Raw genomic sequence first — 6000 nt, 5'->3', positions numbered from 1 at the left:
CCTACACGAAGCCAGTCAGTCTCCCTGCTCACCGGCTTGTCTCCACACTGCAAATAGCATCCAGCATGAGGTGCCATAGAGCAATTGGGATGTCTCTGTGGGGTAGTGTCTCTGTGGGATAGTGTCACTGTGGTGTAATGTCTCTATGGGGTAGTGTTTCTCACTCTGGGAGTGTGACTCTGGGGGTTAATGTCCCTCATTATGTTGTGTGACTTACAGAAGTGACTCTGATGGTGAATGTTCAGAGAGTGAATGCTGGAGCTGTGTGCAGCTAGGTGTTGAGTCCTGGTTTGTTCTGATAGGTTGTCTCCGGGTTTGTTCTGATGGTGTCTTTGGGGGCAATTTTCACCATCATCAGGCGCCATTATTTGGTGCCGGGCGATTTTTTTTTTGCCGTGATTGGTAATTTGAAATTTGCCCCAAAGTTTTGGCGCTGGTGCAGATCGTCAGCGGCAGATATTTTGCCGCTGGTCTGTGTTGAAAAGGAATTCTACGCCGTTTCTGGCCATTTATGTCAGTTTCCTCAGCAACGATTGTTTTCAAAAAGATGCAGAGAGACCTTAGACACCGTTGTAAAAAAGCCTAACTTAAGTTAAGGAAATCAGCGCTGGCCCACTGTATTCCCGGGTCAAAGGTCCCCCACACTCACGGTCCGCTCCAATCCCACACTCCCGGCCCGCTCCAATCCCACATCCCATACCCCATACTCCTGGCCCGCTCCAATCCCACATCCCACACTCCCGGCCCGCTCCAATCCCACACTCGCGGCCTGCTCCAATCCAACACTCCCGGCCTGCTCCAATCCCACATCCCACACTCGCGGCCCGCTCCAATCCCACATCGCACACTCCCGGCACGCTCCAATCCCACACTCCCGGCCCGCTCCAATCCCATATCCCAACTCCCGGCCCACTCCAATCTCACACTCCCGGCCCACTCCAATCCCACACTCCCGGCCCACTCCGATCCCACACTCCCGGCCCACTCCGATCCCACACTCCTGGCCCGCTCCAATCCCACATCCCATACCCCTGGCCCACTCCAATCCCACACTCCCGGCCCACACCAACCCCACATCCCACACTCCCAGCCTGCTCCAATCCCACACTCCCGGCCCGCTCCAATCCCACATTCCCGGCCCGCTGCAATCCCACATCCCACACTCCAGGCCCGCTCCAATCCCACATCCCACACTCCCGGCCTGCTCCAATCCCACACTCCCAGCCCGCTCCAATCCCACACTCCAGGCCCGCTCCAATCCCACATCCCACACTCCCGGCCCGCTCCAATCCCACACTCCCGGCCCGCTCCAATCCCACACTCCCGGCCAGTTCCAATCCCTCACTCCCGGCCCGCTCCAATCCCACACTCCCGGCCCGTTCCAATCCCTCACTCCCGGCCCGCTCCAATCCCACACTCCCGGCACGCTCCAATCCCACACTCCAGGCCCGCTCCAATCCCACATCCCACACTCCCGGCCTGCTCCAATCCCACACTCCCAGCCCGCTCCGATCCCACACTCCCGGCCCACTCTGATCCCACACTCCCGGCCCACTCCAATCCCACACTCCCGGCCCGCTCCAATCCCACATCCCACACCCCTGGCCCACTCCAATCCCACACTCCCGGCCCACTCCAATCCCACATCCCACACTCCCGGCCCACTCCAATCCCACATCCCACACTCCCGGCCCGCTCCAATCCCACATCCCACACTCCCGGCCCACTCTAATCCCACACTTCCGGACCGGTCCAATCCCACACTCCCGGCCCGCTCCAATCTCACACTTCCGGCCCGCTCCAATCCCACACTCCCTGCCTGCTCCATTCCCACACTCCCGGCCCGCTCCAATCCAACATTCCACACACCCGGCCTGGTGCAATCCCTGGCCCAAGGTCCTCCTCACATGGTCTCGAGCTTCTATGTCAGATTGAACAACAATCATAGAATCATACTCCAGGCGCATTGAAAAATAGTTTGCACCATTATAAGGAAATGTCATTCACAGCATACATTGAGGTGTTGTTAAACTTGCAGAAGAGTTTTTCAATCTAGTTGCCTTAATATAATTGAATGCAACTTCGTGTCAATTTCATACTATTTCAATCCACAGTATTTTCAGTTAGTTTAGTAATACAAAACTACCGAAAATGTAACATTTCTAAGTGTTGATTTGTAGTTAATGAATTGAGAGAGGGGGGTGGGGGCGGTGCGATGGAGGGGAAGAGGGAAATTAGGTGGTAATAAAACATCTTAATGGTGTCTTGTCATTCGTGTTCTTATTACCTTACACAATAACTCCTGCTGAATGTAAATAAGGGGATCCTGAGCCATCATCAGTGCCTTTTCCATTGCCACAAAAGAATTTAAAGCAGCCTTGCTCAAAAATGCATTACTTAAACTTTTCAGATGGGCTCTAATTTGTTGACTTCACTGATGTAGAAGGTTTTTCTGTTTTCTGTTGCCCTGAACAGAAATATTCATGACCGCGTTGCCCTATCAGAATGCTTTAAACAAATCTCATTTGATCTTTGATGAAAACTCGTCAATCCAATTACAAACTTTCTGTCTTCCAATGAGACGTAAACCATGATAAATTATTGCAGTAAGAGAGGCAGTTTGCATATATAAATTACAGAGGAAGCATGTTTACGGAGTCATCTATTGAACACTTTGGTTCTGGAAGATAAGAGCTTGATTTTATAAACAAGACCGATGGGGGCAATTTTCAACTTTGTCCCTGGGACCACCTGTAGAGCAGATCACGGCTTATAGAACCTGCCCCTGTTTCATTTAAATTTATTTTTTTAAACTACATATTTTATAATAAAGTTAACAGATTTATTCACTAAATTAACTTTTATGTCTTTTAATGCCTTTATTAAAGTTTTTATATGAAGGTGTAACATTAGTGCTTGTAGTTGCCCTTTCATCTTTCATCACAGAATGGGTTTTCAGGCCAGCATTGGAAAGGAGTGTGATTATTGCTAAGTGTGTGTATGGTTTTATGCTGCAAATTTGGCTCTGAACAAAATTTTAATTCTCAGTTTTTAAAAACATGTTGCACAAAACACAGAGTTTAAATGTGAATGATATTTAGTCTTATTTCCCTCTCTAAGACTACATTGCTTTATAATTATCTTTTTTATACCTTTGCTGTTTAAAAAGTGTCTTGTAAAGATGACTCAAGCTGATCAAGTGAATGAAATAGTATCCTGAACTTTACCCAGTTTGGTTGCAACACAGAAGGAGGCTATTTGTCCTGTCGAATCCGTGACATAATCTAGAAAGATTTTCTAGTGCTGGATTCAAAAAATAATGTATAGGATTCTGGTTAAATATAAAAAATAAATATGTTTATTAAACATTTGTACAGTACAGTTGTACTTAACTTAACTTTTAACTTTAATAACTTTCAAAAGTTTGATGCAAAATTTTTTAATGAAGAAACAAACAAATAAATAAACAAGCCATCTCTCCTCTCCCTTCGCTCTGTGCGCTACTCCTGCCCCTGTTGCTGCCTCTACCCCTACCCATCCCCGTTCTTGCAGACTTCTGCTTCCTCGCCCTCGCCCCCCGCCACCCCCTGACCCGACCCCAAGGTTTTTTCTGTTTCCTTTCGGACGGCGCGTTTGTTGTTGGTGAGTTCTGACAGGGACAGAGCAAGCAGACTCATTGTGGAAGGCCCCGGTTCCTCTTCAGACTCTTCTTCAGCCTGTGGATCAACCCCTGACTTTGGTCTGGGGATTAGAATGTTAGTGGCAGCAATGACAGCCTGGGTGTGCCTCCTTATTGCTATTACTACCCCTGGCATCCCCTCCTTCATCTGTCTCGACAGTGTTGCTACCTCTAATGACAGTCCCGCAATTTCTCCCCTCAACTCACCCATTCCTCCAGACAGTGTTGCTACTTCAAGTGCCAGTCCCACTAATTCTACCCTCACCCCACCCAAGGTTTCCAGGAGTGATCTCGTTAACTGGATGCTCTCCCCACTCATCCCCACGAGCTGTCTTATGTTCCCTGCATCCTCTATTTCAGGTTCTCCCTTCCACCCTCCTCTGCCATCTCCCAGGTGTGGCTTGCTGCGACACACTGGGACCCGCAGCCTCAGGCGGTACACCTTGAAATGTCGTGTCGGTTGAATCGCTCAGGAAAGGGCTTGGAATCCTCGAGAGGTTCACAAGCTCCAATTCCAGTGTAACCATCTCAGTATCGGGGTCTTCCTGCTGCCCTTCATTCTCCTGATGTAGATGAACAATATCTGGACTGCCGGCTTCCTGATCATGCTCTTCTTCTACTCAGGTGCCTCTTCTGTCTCATCCTGATGGGCAACATCTGCAAAACATAACAGAGCAGATGCTTGGTTAGCAGCAGGGGAGGAAGCAGAAGCCCACGCAGTACTTAACATTTAGCCAACCCAGACTGTGCAATTTACAGGGCTTACCCTCTCTCGGAAACCTGGGCCCAATGTCCACATTGGTGGTTGATCTTCTCTTGTGAGATTTAATCATATCAGCGATCCTCTGTTCCACGGCTGTTAGCTGCAGCCTACTTGACGCACCTCCCCCAGTTTTTGCCCTTTCTCGGATGATCTGTGACACCTTTCTCTGCAAAGATGAAAATATAATTATTACTTAGTCACTGCTTGTCCGAAGTCCTGCCACTTTTTGAGCTGTGTGCCGCTTCTTGGGGTAATGGACAATGCATTAACTCTACTGCAACCTGGTTCCAAACTTTTGCGAGTGCAGAGGGTTTAAGTTTCTTTTGGCCCAGTCTCCTTTTGTTCTGAAGCACATCCCATCTCCTCTCAATTATGTCTACCAGGGGCTCAATTTTTTCTGCTAGAAATCTCTTGGCTATTACAGCTTCCCCTTCCCCCTCGCCTTCTCTGTCCCGTTCTACTTCTCTGCCCCCTTCCCTTGCATCCATCTTTTGTTTGAAGCTGTATTTTCAATCTGCAAATCCACCTCTGCTACCAGTGGGTCGCACTGGTGATCCAGACCAGGCAGATCCGTCACGTGCAGAAAGTGATTTTCTTTTTCCAGCGCATGCGCAGTGATTCCCCCCCAGCGCATGCGCAGTGATTTCCCCCCCCCAGCGCATGCGCAGTGATTTCCACCCCCCCAGCGCATGCGCAGTGATCCCCCCCCAGCGCATGCGCAGTGATTCCCCCCCCCAGCGCATGCGCAGTGATTTCCCCCCCCCCAGCGCATGCGCAGTGATTTCCCCCCCCCCCAGCGCATGCGCAGTGATTTCCCCCCCCCCCAGCGCATGCGCAGTGATCCCCCCCCCCCAGCGCATGCGCAGTGATTTTTCAGCACACACTACAAGCTCCGCCCTCAGAATTGTCTTCGGGTAGCGCGGCGCTAAAAATAACTTATGCTTTGTGGAAAGTGCCGTTTTTTTTTTAATGCAAACGGGGGGGGGGGGAAATGTCATACGTGGGCGCCAGAAATCAGCCTTTGACTGAGACCTGGTCCATGGTGGTTGGTGTTGGGTTGGGTTTGAGATTAACCTGGGCTTCCTGGTACACTATTTCAACGGTTCATTTCACATTCTGTTGTTTGTAAGCTCAGCATCTCCTTGAGACTGGTTCAGCAGCATTCAATGGTCTGCTATTGGGCTCCTCAGAAGACACATCCACAAGAGAAGGTTTCTCTGGGATTGGATGATGGTGCTGTCCCAATGGTCTATCCTGGAGGAGATTGTGTTACTTTCCATTGTTGATTAACTGTCAAGACTATCAAAGTCTTGGAGGGGGTGTAGAGGAGATTGACTCGAATGGTACCAGGGATGAGGGACTTCAGCTATATGGAGAGACTGGGGAAACTAGGATTATTCTCCTTAGAGCAGAGAAGGTTAAGGGGGGAATTAATAGAGGTATTCAAAATTGTGAATGGTTTTGATCGAGTAGATTGGGAGAAACTGTTCCCACTGGCAGGAGGGTCAGTAACTAGAGGCCACAGATTTAAGATAATTGGTAAAAGAACCAGAAGGGA

This window comes from Pristiophorus japonicus, chromosome 6 (assembly GCF_044704955.1).
Source record: "Pristiophorus japonicus isolate sPriJap1 chromosome 6, sPriJap1.hap1, whole genome shotgun sequence".
Lineage (NCBI taxonomy): Eukaryota > Metazoa > Chordata > Chondrichthyes > Pristiophoridae > Pristiophorus > Pristiophorus japonicus.
This window is presented reverse-complemented; position numbering follows the sequence as displayed.